The sequence below is a fragment of the Megalobrama amblycephala genome, linkage group LG8, assembly GCF_018812025.1.
Source record: "Megalobrama amblycephala isolate DHTTF-2021 linkage group LG8, ASM1881202v1, whole genome shotgun sequence".
In the NCBI taxonomy this organism is placed as follows: domain Eukaryota; kingdom Metazoa; phylum Chordata; class Actinopteri; order Cypriniformes; family Xenocyprididae; genus Megalobrama; species Megalobrama amblycephala.
Window position 1 is genome coordinate 27,198,546 of NC_063051.1, and position 18,599 is coordinate 27,217,144.

General features: G+C 36.5%; 2 long non-coding RNA genes across 4 annotated transcripts in view; one reads left to right on the forward strand and one right to left on the reverse strand.

Moving 5' to 3' along the window:
- The window catches only part of LOC125274142, a 62,121-nt gene that overhangs the window by 33,714 nt on the left and 9,808 nt on the right, over positions 1-18,599 (forward strand). For all 3 annotated transcript variants that reach the window (XR_007186191.1, XR_007186189.1, XR_007186190.1), the window contains exon 3: positions 11,666-11,759. This is a non-coding gene — a long non-coding RNA (uncharacterized LOC125274142). The remainder of the gene's footprint in view (positions 1-11,665; positions 11,760-18,599) is intronic.
- On the reverse strand, positions 9,841-12,810 carry LOC125274143. The gene is made up of 3 exons (XR_007186192.1): positions 12,090-12,810; positions 11,235-11,566; positions 9,841-11,144 (listed from the first exon to the last, which is right to left on the reverse strand). It is a non-coding gene; the product is annotated as an uncharacterized LOC125274143 (long non-coding RNA).

Consider the following 18,599-nt stretch of genomic DNA (forward strand, 5'->3'; position numbering starts at 1 on the left):
GCTGCCTGTGAATAGGGCTGGGCGATATATCGCATGAGATTGTCACGCGCATTTCGTCAGTAAAGCCGGTTCCATGATTACCTCTAAATCGCCATCACCTGCTTTCAAATGGAGCGGCATTTAATAGAAAGAACCGTAGATCACTGACAAGCTACGCAATATCGCGTTCATATCGCAGATGAATCGCCTTCGATAATGAACGCGATATTGCGTAGCTTGTCAGTGATCTACGGCTCTGTCTATTAAATGCCGCTCCATTTGAAAGCAGGTGATGGCGATTTAGCGGTAATCAGGGAACCGGCTTTGCTGAAGAAATGCGCGTGACAATCGCATGCGATATATCGCCCAGCCCTACCTGTGAACAACATCTACTTTGTCCTCAAACACTGTTGTAGCTGAGACTGGAAGAGCTTGTTTCATGACGCTGTTTTCTGCTTTGCGAATCCACTTTGCCCGCATTTCAAAAGAACGAGGACTTGCGTTGTAATTGATACAGAAAAAAACAACGTCATCGCTACTGTTCGTATCACAATGAATCAAGTGAGGAAGCCTCCGGAGCTGAAATTCAGATATGGTAATAGGCGTTTCGTTTCCGACATGCGCTGTAAGTGGTCGACCAATCACAACAGACTGAGAGATCTGACCAATCAGAGCAGAGCAGCTCTCATAAAGGAGGGGTTTAGAGAGACTCCAAAAGGGGCACTTTAAAACATCACAAACCCTAAAATTTACATAAACCCTGCCCCCGAAAACACACAACAAAGGGGGTGAGGCCATGTTGGGCTGCTTTAGAGAAGAGGAAGAGTTGTTGTAGTAGAGTGTTGTTGCCATGCCGTCATTTTACGCTGGACTGCTTCACAAACGAGGGTCAATTCGACGCTGGATTTGCACAAAAGATTATCATGACGGCACATGCTAGTCGATGAGTTGAATCAACTCCACAGCAACTACATACATTTATCCACTAACCATTCAGAAACGTCCAGTTGCTTTCTAAAAGTTGCAACTTATTCCTGAGTCTCTCTATCAGTGTAAGGCTGAACACCGTTGCTGACAATCCTCATTTTGGCTGCGTGAGATTCTCCAGCTTTGTTGTTGTTGAGCAACCGAAGCGCAAGCTGTTAAAGCTCCTCCCTCTTTTGGAAAGCGGGCCAGGACCATTTGCATTTATAGGGACACACACAAAAACGGTGTGTTTTTTCTCACAACCAAATAGGGGCGAATTTGACATAATAAATGATCCGTGGGGTATTTTGAGCTGAAACTTCACAAACACATTCTGGGGACACCAGAGACTTGTATTATATCTTGTAAAAGGCGCATTATAGGTCCCCTTTAAAGTCATTCTGTAAAATCATAATTGGTACACATTCTTATTTGACTTATTTATGCATGCACTGTTGCAATGCAGCTGTTAAATCAGGACCTAAAAATGGGTCGTAAGTTTGTTCTGATTGGGTCATGGACAGGAGGGAATAGCAGCACTTAATGCAAATAATATAACACAAGTAACCACCAAACTTAGGATAGTTAAATCAACAGACTTAATGATTTTTAAAAGGGAGAAGAAAATGCTTCCACATTATTTGTTTTTAAAACCAGACTTAAGTGCAGATTCTGTCACCTGAATAATCAAATTGCCAATTTTCCTATTCAGCCTGTGTCATGTTAATAATTTTGCATATTGTTAGGACTGTGCAGTTCATAGTGAGTTTAATACCTTTCTGTGTTTGATTTTAAGGATTTTTTCTTTACTTTTGTATGATAAGCAGTTGTGGTACTGTGTCGGGTCACAACTTGATGTCCTAAAGCAGAAGCGGTTGGGAAGCACTGGTTTAGTGTTGAACTCGGATGAATGCTGTTCCCTCTCTGTTTGGATTGCTGTCCTCCTGTCATGAATAATAGAGTTGAGGAGTCCCGTGCGTGTGCCATGGCATTGTTCACAGTTTGTGTCACACCAGCGCTTGGTTAACTAGGCAAAACAAAAGCTTTTCAATATTTCAGTGAGTTAGAGACGCGCACTGCAAGCACAGGCCTGAGTGAGAAACACGTTCACACACACCGAGACACGCAGAGGTTTGACAAATAAATACATTCATATTTGCATACAACACCATGTAGATGAATTAACGTTTTTAATTATTTAAAAATATACTTAATTTAATTTGGATTAAGAATGCAAAGTTTTTAGCAATGTGCTCCTGTTTTAAAATTATAGATGGTTGATTATATATTATGAAGTCATTGATTAATTGCTTTATTAGTGGAAACCTGATACTGGCAATACTGTGAAACTCATCTTATCTCTTGATTTATGTCATATCATTACTAAATGTATCTATACCTTTTTATTAGAAGGTTTATTTATATATTTCTATATTATTTATATATGTTGTACAGTATAAAACAAGTGTTTCTTCATTTTCAAGTTTCAGACAGAACATGTTTTCTTGAGTTATTGTTTAAATTGGTTAAAAAGTACTTTCTATCTTTCTATGATCTATTTGATTATCCTATTGCTTAATTAAAAAAAAAAACAATTTCCTTATTTACATCATTCTCCAGGAAGTGACATCATTTTGGAGGGAAAACCACAGCGTAACCATCATTATTAGCAATAGATTTGATAAATTCTGTGATGTTTTGTGGTTTTATTTAGTTTGTCTCATGCTAGAACATTCAGTCTTGTTTGAGAAAATTATTAAAATTTTAAATTTTCAAAATTTCCAACACATTAAAAAAAAAAAAAAAGGTTACCATGTTTAAAAGGTATAGCATAACAGATTGACTCACATCAACATTTTCAGCAAAACTAAATGATAACGGTTTATATTAGAAATTGAAAGAATAATAAAATAATTAAATTGCTCAAAATTCTGACTTGTTTAGTTGTGACAGAATTGAAGGACACTTTTTGTCAGAAACCATGTTTTTAATGCCAGTATCAGCATAAAAAGATGTTTCTGATTGTATGATGTGTCCTAAAAGCCAGCTGAATTGACCACAATGCCTTGCAGTACTCACTAATGCCGTGTTTCATTCTAAACTCTTTGCCTTTTAATTCTGTATCACATCCCAACCAGGCACTTTAGTTTTAATGTGCATCTAACAGGAGCTGTGGTGCTGTAATGCAGGTGTCTTTGATTCTGGATGGACCCATTGGCAATATATGAAGCCAAAGCTTCTCTCAGCCCTGATTATGGCTCATGGTGGTGTTGTTATGCAAATGGTGCTTTGCATTATTGAGCTGAAAGACTGTCAGAGTGCAAAATAGCCAAAAACTGTTTTGATTAAACATATAGACTGTGCATACAAACACACACATCCAAGAACATGTATGCATTTTATGTTGGCCAATAAAGCAGAATTGTGTCAGTCAGTGCAGAGACAGATTCAGATACTGTGGCTCTAATCAGGGGCCCTTAATGGCCCTTATAGAACCTCCTGGTGAGTTCCCAGCTAATCACTCACTGCTTAATTGAGCCTGACTCAACACACTTTTTGCCTCATCCAATCAGAATTCAGAGTTGGAATTATGCGTTTTAAAATATATTGGTTCTGGTGAGAGGTTGCACATTTAATAAAGCATGCATTTGTTCTCATATGGAGGTTCTGGCAGGCCTCAGGACTGTGTGCTGGTCAGAATGACATCACCCCCTCAGCCCTCATGAGATGACCACATTAAATCAATGTATGGATCCTGCCACCTACTGCCAATACTGAAAATGACATCTAAGAGCTATTAAGTGAAAAGCAATGTGTGCTATTCATCAACACACTCACACAGGCCTGAGATAATGAGGAGATTTACTTTGTGCTTCATAATACTTAAGGATTTCAAATGTGTTTAATGTTTTGCTATAAAATTGACATCTGCATGTGATATTTGAGATAGTTGTGTGTATTTTTCCCCATTCATTATTATTATTATTTTTTTTAGAATACTTCATATGAGTTTTATAACGCCAAAAATGGACCTTAAATGCTTAATATATTATTTTATATATATATATATATATATATATATATATATATATATATATATATATATATATATATATGACCTAGGTCCACAAAACAAGTCAGATGGGTCAATTTTTTTAAATTGAAATTTATACATCATATGAAAGCTGAATAAATGAGCTTTCCATTGATGTATGCTTTGTTATGACAATATGTGGTCGAGATACAACTATTTGAAAATCTGGAATCTAAGGGTGCAAAAAAATTTAAATATTGAGAAAATCGCCTTTAAAGTTGTCCAAATGAAGTCCTTAGCAATCATATTCCTTAATTTTTTATATATTTAGGGTAGGAAATTTACAAAATATCTTCATGGAACATGATCTTTACTTAATATCCTAATGATTTTTGACATAAAAGAAAAATCGATAATTTTGACCCATACAATGTATTGTTGGCTATTGCTACAAATATACCCGTGTGACTTATGAATGGTTTTGTAGTCCAGGATCACATATAATATGATTATATAAATACAATAAATCAATATAAATCACATAAATACATTTAATATATAATATTCAAGATATTAATTAAATAATAACATATACACTACTGTTCTTTAAGATTTTTTTTTAAAAGTCTCTTCTGCTCACCAAGGCTGCATTTTTTTAATCAAGTATACATTAAGAACATTTTATTGTGAAATATTATTATAATTAAAAATAATATTCCTGTGATGCAAAGCTGAATTTTCAGCATCAGTCTTCAGTGTCACATGATCCTTCAGAAATCATTCTAATATGCTGATTTGCTGCCCAAGAAACATTTCTTATTAAATAAAAGTATCATTATTATTATGAACTGTAGTGTATCTGTATATTTAATGATATTGTATGTTCGATGCGCATATGCACTAATACAGAGAGACTGGCCTCTATTGGACACCATCTGCTATTGCACCTACATTAAGTCAAGCAATGGCTATGATGTATATGATTCATTTTTTTCTCATTCAGGCATTTCTGATCTGAAATGACAGTGGATTGTCCCCAGTGTAATGACACACACACTACATCAGATGTGCAATGTTCATTAGCAGCTTTGGTGACATTATTGACATGTTTAAAACCGTACAGGTTCTTCATGTAGGTCCAGCACAGTTTAACCACTGGGTTAACAAGCTCTTTGATCCTTAAAATCTCAATATTGCTCATGGAAGCATAAAATGTATTTCTGATCAATGTATTTGATTCATTCGGTTTGACTGTGGCCTCGTTATCCAATCAGGATTGAGCTCAGCCTTTGAACAGTAGTGGAGCAGTTTTGTGTTTTTTCTCTAAACAGTTAATAACTGTACTCGAGAAGAGAAACACAAACACACACACACAAGTACAACTTCCACATTACACACCAGGGAACCTTTGCAGACACTTAAGTTACACCAAAGTCTCAAAATGAAAGAAACGACTAGCCGTTTTTCAGTGCTAAATGATCTCGTATCAGTGTGTGTGCGTTTGTGTGTTTATTTGAAATTTAGCTGTGGGTAAATAAAGACAACAGTACAGCGCTGCAGTCATCCACAGGGGTTGACCTTTACTGCTCTCAAATCGCCTGTTCACACTTAGTTTGAGGATCCACAGTTACGGCACACAACTGTTGGTTTAGCGCTCAGACTTGTTAGCAATTGAATGTACTAGCTGCTTTATTGCTTTTGCATCAGATCAGTATTTATTATAATTATCTGTGCACATCATTATTTTTTTTTTAATCCATGTGCCCTCGTCATCTATAATCAAAATAATTCTCTGATGCTTCTCTTGCTTCTCTGATGATGTGTTTACTGGCGTGAGGGCGGGGCAACCTGTCACTCACATGAGATCCACCAATAGCAAAACCAAATTCCCCGTGGACAAAATCAAGTCTTGTCCAACATTTTTTCTTGTTCAAGTAGCAATTTTACTCTGATATGGATCACAATAAGGAAGAAAAGACTTCTGCAACTTCCGATTAATGCCAACTATAATTGGGCTCTCAGTTTTGTTTTATGTATCAATTTTGCTTCAAGGTGCCATCGTTTTTTTACAAGATGTAAAATAAGTCTAAGGTGTCCCCTCAATGTGTCTGTGAAGTTTCAGCTCACAATTCCTCATAGATTTTTTTAAATTAATTTTTTTAACTGCCTATTTTGGGGCATCATTAGAAATGCGCCGATTCATGCTGCGGCCCCTTTAAATGCTCGCGCTCTCTGCCCCCGGAGCTCGCGCTTGCCTTAAACAGTGCATAAACAAAGTTTACACAGCTAATATAACCCTCAAAATGGATCTTTACAAAGTGTTCGTCATGCATACTGCATGCATGCGTCGGATTATGTGAGTATAGTATTTATTTGGATGTTTACATTTGATTCTGAATGAGTTTGATAGTGCTCCGTGGCTAAAGCTAACATTACACACTGTTGGAGAGATTTATAAAGAATGAAGTTGTGTTTGTGCATTATACAGACTGCAAGTGTTTAAAAATGAAAATAGCGACGGCTCTAGTGGAGTTTGAGACTCACTGTATGTCATTTCCATGTACTGAACTCTTGTTATTTAACGATGCCAATATAAATTCAACTTTTAATTCTAGGGCACCTTTCAGATGTCTGTCCTAAAATAATGGGCAAAACACGGACAACTATTAGCAGAGAAGGCATAACAGGGAGAATATGATGAGAAATATTTGAGTTCATATGGAAATCTCTGACTTTTGATAGAAATTGGCAAATCTCAATTTAAGACATTGTTGGGATCTCTTCTAAAACTCTAGAGGAGAAATATGTGAGATTAATGGAGTATTTTATTCTCATCAAGAGAAACATCTGATAAGCAGCAGACTCTCAGACAGCAAAACTCTCTGATCTCAGTTTTTTTTTTTTTTTTCCTCTTCTCTATTTTTGCTTTTAGAAACAACTGAGATGGGGGCCTATTATGCCCCTTTATACAAGATGTAAGTCCCAGGTGTCCCGAGAATGTGTCTGTGAAGTTTCAGCTTAAAATGACTCAGATCATGTATTATACCATGTTGTAAAGACCCATTTCTGAGTGCAAGTAAAAACATGCTGTTTTCCATGCATTTTAAAGCTATATCAGGTTAAACTTCCAATTTATTGTTTTCTGATGGCACACATCTGAAGCACATGAACAGAAAGCTGGCTGTCAGATGGTACATCGCAAGAGTATTAAACTAACTTCTCTTTCACGTTTTTTTGTTGTACTTAAACTGTCAAATACACACAAGGTTATGTCAAAAACACACAAAGCTCACATAAACACAGTCGGTTATATCAGTGAACATAACAGCAGGGACAGAAATCGCATGTGTATATGTATATTAGATCTGTGGTGCATTCCCTTCAAAAACAAAATGAATCCACTGTGTCTGCAGCAGCTCAGATGTCAGGAGTAAATGAAGACTACGTTCACTCTTACATCCAACAACAACTCCTCAATCGCTTACCAGACATTCCTGTCGCTACAGCTGCTCCGGCGTCGAGATAATGGCAGACGGTGTACAACTCGCTCAGTGTGGGGTCTGTGCTAATACGACAGAGTCTGTCCGCAATCGAGGGCGGGGCTTGAACAATGTGATGTCAGAAAATGAAAACAATTCTGTTCTGTGTATAATCTAATATATAATCTATGTATAATTCTATTGTTGAGGTTTTATGGGAATTAAGAGTGGGTTGATTTATATCCTCATATAGGGTGGTTGTGTTCACACACTGTCGACACACATTTATGTTCAAACACCATGTAAAAGTGAATTTTGCATAATAGGTCCCCTTTAAAGATATTATTGGTGATTTTTCAAGGAGGAATTCTTAATTGTGTTTAATTTGCTATGTAGAAGAAATAATTGACATTTCAAAGATACATCATTTGTGATTTTTCTGTCTGATAGAATAAATGTTGGCCAGTATACTTTCTTTATCTCTGAATCTTGCTGCATTGAACCTCTTTTTGTGTCATCTAATAGGCAAACAAAAGCTTTGACGTGTCTCATTCAGGTCCTTGGAAACTCTTTACTGCACGTGCTTCATTCAGGTCAGCTCGTTAAGTGGCTAATTACACTGAAAACACAAAAACAGCTTGTGAGGGAAGGACCCGGAAACTCCTGTAATAGTTGTGACGTGCATACACACACACACACACACACACACACACACACACACACACACACACACACACACACACACAGGACATCCCTGACCCACACTAACAGATTAGAGTGAGTTTCACCTTAAAAAGCCTTTATCCCAAGATGAGAATATGGGCAATATACTGTATATAGCTAAAAAAAAAATCTTGATAATTTTCCTTTTTGCAATATCCAATATGTTGATATTTAAATATTTTCCAAAAAGCCATTGTTGCCAATTAGTACGGAAGAGGATTAGGGCCAAGCAATAATAAAAAAATAAAACCATCTCGAGATTAAAGTTGTTAAATTTCGAGAAAAAAGTCAAGATAAAATGTTGAGAATAAACTCGTTAAATTCCGAGAAAAAACTCGTTAAATTTCGAGAAAAAAGTCGAGATAAAATGTTGAGAATAAACTCGTTAAATTACGAGAAAAAAAACTCGGTTAATTTCGAGAAAAAAGTCGAGATAAAATGTTGAGAATAAAGTAATTAAATTATGAGAAAAAAGTCGTTAAATTACGAGAACAAATTTGTTAAATTACGAATTTGTTCTCATAATTTAACAACTTTTTTCTCGTAATTTAATGACTTTATTCTCAAAATTTAATGACTTTATTCCCAACATTTTATCTCGACTTTTTTCTCGAAATTTAACGACATTTTTCTCATAATTTAACGAATTTGTTCTCGTAATTTAACGACTTTTTTCTCGTAATTTAATGACTTTATTCTCAACATTTTATCTCAACTTTTTTCTTGAAATTTAACAAGTTTTTTTCTCGTAATTTAATGACTTTATTCTCAACATTTTATTTCAAATTTTTTTCTCAAAATTTAATGAGTTTTTTCTCGAAATTTAACAACTTTAGTCTCGAGATGGTTTTATTTTTTTATTATTGCTTGGCCCTAATCCTCCTCCGTAAATTAGATTCAACATATTTAATGTTAGAACTTAAATCGTACAAATCGAGTTAAAAATCAATGCATAGTTTTTCTGTTAACGCATCTGTTTTTCCTTTACTCTAAGGCTATAAATGTCACAATCAGCTGTTGGTTCATTATTTGGCAGAACGAAATAAGCAGTTTAAATCAGTTCATTGAATGAGTGCTGTCTGCCACTACTCAAATTTTGTTTTAACGAACTCAAAATTTGAAGGTAACCAGATTAGGCTACTGGTTAAACCAACAAATTATTTTTACAGTGTAATTGTGTCTTTTATAATTTCTGTGCATGATGTCAATCTAATGCCACATCCACAATAATACATTTTAATTTAAACATTTAATTTTCAAATGAAAATAACATTTTCTAAAGTGTCTTCACACTTCGTTTTCGCTGGAGGAAAACAATAGTGTGATGAGGGGTGAATGCAGCGAAAACTTTACAGTGGATGGGAAACTGTTTTGTATTGCTTCTGCATCACATTATGTAAACGGCATTTATGACAAAGATCTGCACATATCATGACAATCTATCGATAAACACACACCTTTTCCTCCGCTTCTGATGCTGAGGAACTCGCTGAATAACGCAGACTAAAAGCCTCATATAAGGTTTAAATGGGACTGAGGCAATCACGAATTTGTGTACGGATTACAGCACTAATTGCAATTTTTTGGGGGGGCTGAGTAGAAAAAGGTCCCCCGGTGAAAATTGCGTTCTTGGGAGTAAAATTCGTGATTTTGGCGGGGTTCCCCTGGTAAAATTCGCAATCCAGGTGCTAGATATCATGTTATTTGGACTCAATTCAAACCGTGGACATGAAAAACCATGGCAACAGTGTTAAAGTAGCCCAATTCCAAGGGAAAAACGCGATTAGGATGGATGCAGGAATGGAAAAATAAGAGATGACGTCAGCCATAAAGGTGCATTTTAATAAAAGCTTACAAAGACAAACATTTGTTTTCCTTTAACACTAGGGCAGAAGAATCATGCACATTAAGAACAGAAACATTAAAAATAAATAATTAAATAGGGTCCATTTTAATTTCATGTTGCATTTAAATCAGTGGCAACATTAAAACATAGTCCTTCCACAATTGTCTTATGAAACTACTCTAATCACACGGCCTCTTGGAAATTTAACGGCCAAATAAAAAACTTTGTATCACCACCAAAATCATTGCAAATTTACTGTGAATATTCAATACACCGTCCAGCCCTAGATGAGAGCATTTATACAAAATCTAAACCGAGATTCATTCATCTGAAATGAAATACAACCAAATTTGTGCCGAGACACCCAGTGTTCCCTACACGCACAAATAGTCTACGGCCTCCAGACAGCGTCTGAATTAATCTTAACAACAGCATGAGAAATGCTGCTTATTGACACTGAGAGATAAAGAGCGAGAGCCTGTGGGAATGAAAGACATGTATGTGAGGAGGACACGAGATGCTCTGGCCTGCCTGGCGTGTTCTTTGTTGACAAAGTTGGGTAATTAGGGGCAAGAGCCCATTAAAGGAGAATATTCAAAAGGTGATAAATGGCTTTAATAAAGGAGCAGTGTATCCCTTTAACAGAGACAAATCCTCCCCATCTTTCTCATGCGCTGATAAAACGCCACACAGACATCTCTTTCATCTCACCTGCTCTGGACCTATAGCACTTCCTGTTTTACACCGCCTCGGTGCCGATTATGTGTGTGGTTTTGTTTGCGTGTGTATTTGTTTGTGTTTTTACAAACTAACGGTAATATCGCGAGCATGGTGTGCTTTTCTCAGATATAAATCTTGTACACGGAGACATTAATTAGGTCCATAAAAGCCTCTCTTTGCTTGCTGGGTAGAAATCTGACAAGCCGAACACTTTAAAGTTTTGTGAATCGTCTCTTGCAAATTGGGTGGCGAGGAAGCTCACAGGCCGAGAGGAAACAGCTCTCGTGTTGAAAGCAAAGAGCAGCTCTTTTATGAGTCCGGACAGGCCGGTCGGAGTGTAATAGTACATCTCTTTTAGGGCCTGTCTGCATATCCTCACAAAAGCCTAGAGACAAAGCTGAAGAGAGACAGGATGAAAAACAAACAGGATGGGTTATATGTTTGGTAATGCATGTGTATTTTACAATGATTGCATATTTTAGCACACCTGGAATACTGTATTGACCAGCATCAAGGATCAAAACTATCCATTAGCATGTAGTAAGCAGTATATCGTACTGGCTGAACATATCCACTGAAAACGGGGGTGTGCGGGAGTCCTGCGTAAGAGGTTGTGGAGAGAGATCAGGCTGTTCTGTATTCAGCGTGCGAGGAGCTGGTGTCTGTGAGGTCTCCATCAAAGCACCGGCCTCACACCTGCACTTCCAAACAGGGCTTCATCTGCCATGTCATCCGGTGACAGCCCTCCCGTTCCGGCCCCCTCAGACCTTCTCCAGGGCACAGCGGACCGTGACACACCGGAGAGATCACATCACCTTCCTACAAACAGCTAGAGCCAATTAAAAACGTATGAAACACTAACGAACCTCCATCTCTCTCTCTCACTGTCTGTCTTTCTCCTTTTCTTTCTATCTTCAGGTTCTTCGTTCAGTGATGATTGACAGGTAAGTGATCTTCTCAAGGTTCAACCCATCAACTGAATGACAGCTACTGATCAAAAATGATATGAATGGTAAGATAATATGGTCCTTTTTTAACACAGTATATACATGATGTACAAAAAAAAAAAATCTTTGGTGTTTTAAAGGGTTAGTTCACCCAAAAATGAAAATTCTGTCTTTATTTACTCAGCCTCGAATCGTTTCATTCATCTTCGAACACAAATTAAGATCTTTTTAATGAAATCTGAAAGCTTTCTGTCCTGCCTTTGACAGCTACGCAACTGACAATTTTAAGGCCCAGAAAGATAGTAAAGACATCATGAAAGTAATCCATGTGACTCTAGTGGTTTTGTTTGCACACACACATACACACACACACTCAATTAAAATCCTTAATTTACCACTTTAACAGCATCTGCTCTTGCGTCAACGCAACACCCGTCATGCTCTGGTAAACGCGCGTTGGAAATTAATATCAAATTCCCTTTCAAGGAAAGTCCCTTTCATGTCGCTCGGCGGCCATATTTGCAATGCCTCCGGGCAGCTATTTCGGGCATTCAAGACCAAGTCCTATCTATTTGAACGGGGTAATCCTGAAATCTTCAAAAACTGCTTGGCGAACTCACAATTAAATAACATATTTCAAATCAGCAACAAAATCTGACATGAACTGTCCCATATATGTTGTTTCTTATGCTCAAATAGTGTTAAAAAATAGATTTTTCAGGCTAGACAAGCCAATTTGCATGTGCAGTCCTAACTGTGCGTTCACACTGCCGCCGGTGAGAGCGTCAAAGTAAATGAAAAGTTGTGGCAACCAATCGGAATCCTCTCAAGCGAGGACCTCTACATTCCGATTGGTTGCCGCTGAACTGCGTCGTAGCTCATTACCATAAAGTTGACCTGACTTCAACTCTCCTCGACGCTCTCACCGTCCAAGACGCGCCGCGCCGCTCTCGCCGGAGCTCGCCGCTGGCTCACATTGAAAATGAATGACTTCCTGTCACTTTGACGCTTTCACCGGCGGCGGTGTGAACGCACGGTAAGCTGGAGTCTCAGGTTTCTATGGGAACTGAAGCTTCTAACGGCAGCTGCAGTGAAGCAAAGACTTTACCAATAAGCGATTGGCTCGTTTACTTAGAAGGCGGGATGTATTCCGCCATATTGCACGTTGCAGTTTCTCCCATTCATAAGTAATAGGAGTGAACTTTCTATATCTATAGTCTTTGTTAATAACTGGGGTTACATGGATTACTTTAAAGGTGCCCTAGAATTAAAAATTGAATTTATCTTGGCATAGTTAAATAACAAGAGTTCAGTACATGGAAATGACATACAGTGAGTCTCAAACTCCATTGTTTCCTCCTTCTTATATAAATCTCATTTGTTTAAAAGACCTCCGACGAACAGGCGAATCTCAACATAACACCGACTGTTACGTAACAGTCGGGGTGTACGCCCCCAATATTTGCATATGCCAGCTCATGATCAAGCATTAGACAAGGGCAGGACGTCTGGATGTGCACAGCTGAATCATCAGACTAGGTAAGCAAGCAAGGACAATAGCGAAAAATGGCAGATGGAGCAATAATAACTGACATGATATCATGATATTTTTAGTGATATTTGTAAATTGTCTTTCTAAATGTTTTGTTAGCATGTTGCTAATGTTCTGTTAAATGTGGTTAAAGTTACCATCGTTTCTTACTGTATTCACAGAGACAAGACTGTCATTATTTTCATTTTTTAAACACTTGCATTCTGTATAATTCATAAACAACGTCATTCTTTATAAATCTCTCCAACAGTGTGTAATATTAGCTTTAGCCACGGAGCACTATCAAACTCATTCAGAATCAAATGTAAACATCCAAATAAATACCATGCTTACACGATTAGACATGTTGCATGACGAACACTTTGTAAAGAACAATTTTGAGGGTTATATTAGCTGTGTGAACTTTGTTTATGCTGTTAAAGCGTGAGCTCCGTGGGTGGGGAGTGTGAGCATTTAAAGGGGCCGCAGCCTAAATCAGCTCATATTTAATGATGCTCCAAAATAGGCAGTTAAAAAAAATTAATAAAAAAAAAATCATGGGGTATTTTGAGCTGAAACTTCACAGACACATTCAGGGGACACCTTAGACTTATATTACATCTTTTAAAAAGACGTTCTACGGCACCTTTAATTGTTTTTTTTCTTTACTACCTTTCTGGGACTTGAAATTGGTAGTTGCGTAGGCTGTCAATGGAGGGACAGAAAGCTCTCAGATTTCATCAAAAAATATCTTAATTTGTGTTCTGAAGATGAACTAAGGTCTTACAGTTTTGGAACGACATGTGGGTGAGTAATTAATGACAGCATTTTAATTTTTGGGTGAACTAACTCTTTAAATCCACTTTTAGACAAATGCTTGTGAACTTCCCTAAGCACTTCCCCTCAGGGGAATCCCTGCCACCATTTTGAGGTGCGTTCAAGTTTATGGACAAGAGAAGTTTATTTGGACAGACTCTTGACTCTTGACTTGACTACTCATATGTACACTTCAGGCAGATCCATAGACCACAATACAACACAACTGTGACGTCACAACAGCAACTCGGTGCTCGCAATTAATTTACAAACAAGTGACCAAGGGTTTAGGGCGTTTCATTTAAACCAATTGCAAGGGTTCCACCAGTAGTGGGCATCCAAGTGAATGAGACGGAGGGAAGTTAGTGAGGAAAGGGCAAAATAAATTGGGGTAACACTTTATTTTAAGGTGATGTAGTTACACATTACTACATGTAATTACTATAGTGATAACAGTATATTATGCATAATTACAAGTAATTATTAACCCTAAACCAAACCCCTTACCCTAACTTTGTAGGAAGTACATGTAGTTAACTAATATTACTCCGTACTTATTTGAGTAAGTACAATGTAACTGCGTCACCTTAAAAAAAGTGTAACCTAATTTAAAAAAAAAAAGTAATTAGTAATTTTACTTAAAAGGCCACAGTGGTCTGTCAACTTAACCTACAGCTAAAGCAGATCTGCATGTTAATAACTGTTACTGTCACAATTATAAACTCATTTGGAGTGTCATTTTGCTTTTTCCCCACCACCAGCCTACATCTGGATTAATAATTCAGTTTAATAATCAAGTCCCATTAGTGGCTGTAAGAGTTTTACATCTTTAAACTGTTCCCATCATGACCTCTCAAGCTCTTCTAACTTACATAGTAACCTTTATTAGTCAGGAAGAATGGAGTCAGATACCTTTCCAAAATAATGGCAAACATGATAAGTGACACAGTATTATCTGGGATACTTACTTAACGTAATGTTCCATGATTGCTTCCTAACTCTGTAGCATGAAATGATCCGCTCAGTAATGACAAGAGTAATGAAACGCATCATGTTTTGAAAGCTTGCTGCGAACGCCAGCATCTGTTTTCCGCGTGTTAGCGATCTCCTCTTCCAGAGAGAGACGTAATTAACCTTGCTTATAGAAAGGTTGCCTATTTGAATTACTGCGTTTTTGTTATTTAGGAAGAAAATCATTTTCTCGGCTTCATATTGGATGAAATATTGCCTGAGACATAATTTTTATTCGGAAGCAGCTCTGCGCGAGATATTATTTAAATTACCTCTCCTTGGGCTAAATTCTGCTGAAATATCTCCAGTTTGATTTATCATGCAGTCACAGTGAGAGAATGAAGCATATGAGGGTTTTATTACGAAGAGAAAAACCTCCGCTCTCCTGCATAAAATGAGTCTGACTGAATCCTGCAGTCACATTTGGACACTAGATGTGAATTATTACAGACACAAGCCTGTCCACCTGCCAATTAGACCCGCTTCATAATTCAAGCCGATTTAAATATTGCGATTTGTCTCTTTGCTCTGGTCCTCATTGGCTATTGCTTTGTCAGGCATAGATGTTTAGATAATACATTTTGTTGTGTGCTTACAGGAAACTTGTGCAAGGCTTCTGCTTAAATGCTTAGACAAATATAAATTGAACCGACACAACCATTGCATTTTTTTTTTCTTAAAAAAATTAATATGTTTATTCAGCAAGGACACATTAAAATGAGCAAAAGATTTCTATTTCAAATAAAAGATCATGTGACACTGAAGACTGGAGCAATGATGCTGAAAATTCACAGGAATCACAGGAATAAATTATATTTAAGTAGAAAACAGTTATTTTAAATGGTAAAAATATTTCACAATATTACTGTTTTCACTGTATTTTTGATCAAATAAATGCAGCTTTGGTGAGCAGAAGAGACTTCTTTCGAAAACATTAAAAATCTTACTGACCCAAATTTTTCACTCTAATTCTCACTGTAAGTTTTCTTCCATGCATTTTAGTTATTTCTACTCAAACTACATTATACAGTCGGCTGTTTTATTGTTAATCCAGCTCTTAGTTGTATATTTCAGAGAACTATTACTGTATTTTACGAGCTGATAAGCGATAAGCAAACATTTCAGACTTTGTGAAAACTCAGTTTCCCATTATTCAATTTTAACACGAGGCCATAAAACTGCAGAATCAGATGTGACATGTTGCCCTTTAAGACTGTCATGTTATATTACCTTGCAGATCACATTTCATGAGTGTCTCATTAAAATAAACTCAGTGTGTTTTACGTGCACGTAACAGACAGATGTTGAGCTTTTAAAGTGTAATGATGTCTTGGCGCTGAGATGGTCCTCGAGGACATATCAGGACTTTTGTGTCTGGACTGTCATATTGAGGGTCTTCCAGACAGTGAGAAGTTATGAAACACTCATGAAATCTCAGCACATGTTGTGTGCATATTTTATATGATAAAATAATCAATACAGGCTACTGTTCAAAATTAATACAAAAGATCTCGCTTTTTGTGTTTATTAATCGTTTATGGATGTGATTCTCTACACCTCCTCCTGAGGACAACTGACTAAAAATCACCAAAAGTCAGTTATTAGCGCATTACACAATATAAAGTATTTTAAAGTGAAAAAGTGAAAGTGATGTGACGCGCAACCAAGTATGGTGTCCCATACTCGGAATTTGTGATCTGCATTTCACTCATCCAAGTCAAGCGGCAACCTCCCCCCGTTTCTCTTGAAGCCAATATGGAAGTGACTTAAACTGCTATTCATCGACTGGCCACTAGGGACAGGCTCCAAAAGAGAGCAGAATCTCATTGAGCCCCATGTTAAAATGCCCAACGTTACAGCAGAAAGAAAAAAACATGATTATAGCCTGGTACAAATTGTGGTTTTGGTCTATATAGCTAATTTTGCCCTTCATGACAAATGTGAGGGGGGTGAATTTTTTTATAACTCATCCATTTAAATTATATTAAGCCTTAAAGTTCTGCATAATTAATGAAGCGGACACTTGAATGACGGGTGGATTGCTGCTGCCGTCACGTCATATATATATATATATATATATATATATATATATATATATATATATATCGTCGCTGCCCGATGAAACTCACGTATGTCCAAAACGGTTACTTTTCAGGAAGTGAAAAAAACACCGTATTTCAAAAGCAGTTGAATGTAGCGTTTTCATACTTGGTACGGCATCTTTACATGTAACCATATTCTTGCCAGTGTAATGATATAATCCACATTTGACCAAAATTGAGTTTAAATGGACATACATGCATATTTTACAGTAACGGTGGTCGATACGCGTTCTTCCGATCATTAATTAGAATGGCCAAGTCGCGTTTCATATTGACAGATGAATACGCTCAGTTTATTAAATAGCCTACGTCTTAGTTTATTAAATACGCTTAGTTTATTTAATATTAATTATAAATGTATTAAATGTCTCTTGCAAACTATGAAGGGACAATGAATCAATACACTGACATGGTAATGCTAGACAGATACTTTGTTTGCACAGTCCTACCGTAATTTTGTCACTCCTAGACGTACGTCTGGCGTCAGGGGGGAAACGTTTACTTGAGAACAGTTGTCAAAAACAAACGTTTGCTGATACTTTACCTCACAGTGTTATTCGGCTATCCAGTGCTGAGCTTTGATGAAACTTCACGAGACCGGCGAGATGCTTCCACAGGGCGGGAGATACGCGGCGTGATTGACAGCTTTGACACCAAATGGATATACGTGAAAATCAGATGACATGATTTCACAACTTTTCATTGGCCATTTAGATATGTGAAGCATACTGTATACGGAAATGAACCTGGACATTCAATCCATCGAAAAATCTCAAAATCGGCAAAATGGACATACGTGGTTTTCATCGGACAGCGACGATATATATATATATATATATATATATATATATATATATATATATATATATATATATATATATATATATATATATATATATAATGATATTGTAGATCTTTTACTGGATTAATTTTTTCATGTAAAATATATATTTTAAAGTTTTTTTTTCACTTTCATTAATTGTATATTGTATGATATATGTAATATATCTATCTATTATATAAATGTGTATATATATATATATATATATATATATATATACACAATTATATAATACAAAATGTTGTTCATAAGACATTGGCAAATGTGTGTGTGTGTCTGTGTGTGTATGTATATGTGTGTGTGTGTGTATATATACATACATACATACACACACACACACATTTGCCAATGTCTCATGAACAGTATTTTTTGTGAAAAAATGTAAAGAAATTTTGTTTATTAACAGTTACAATGTGTTTTTTGTGTTATTTTATTTTACTTTACAATCTATTTTTCAAATCTAAGATTTCAGATTTCAAAAATACAGGAAAAATCTGTAAAAAATAAAACAGTAAAATTACATAAAATTAGATTTTTTTTTCAGTGTAGAAATATTGTCTTTGCAACTAATTGAAATAATGTTTAAGCTGAAGTACTAAAAGGA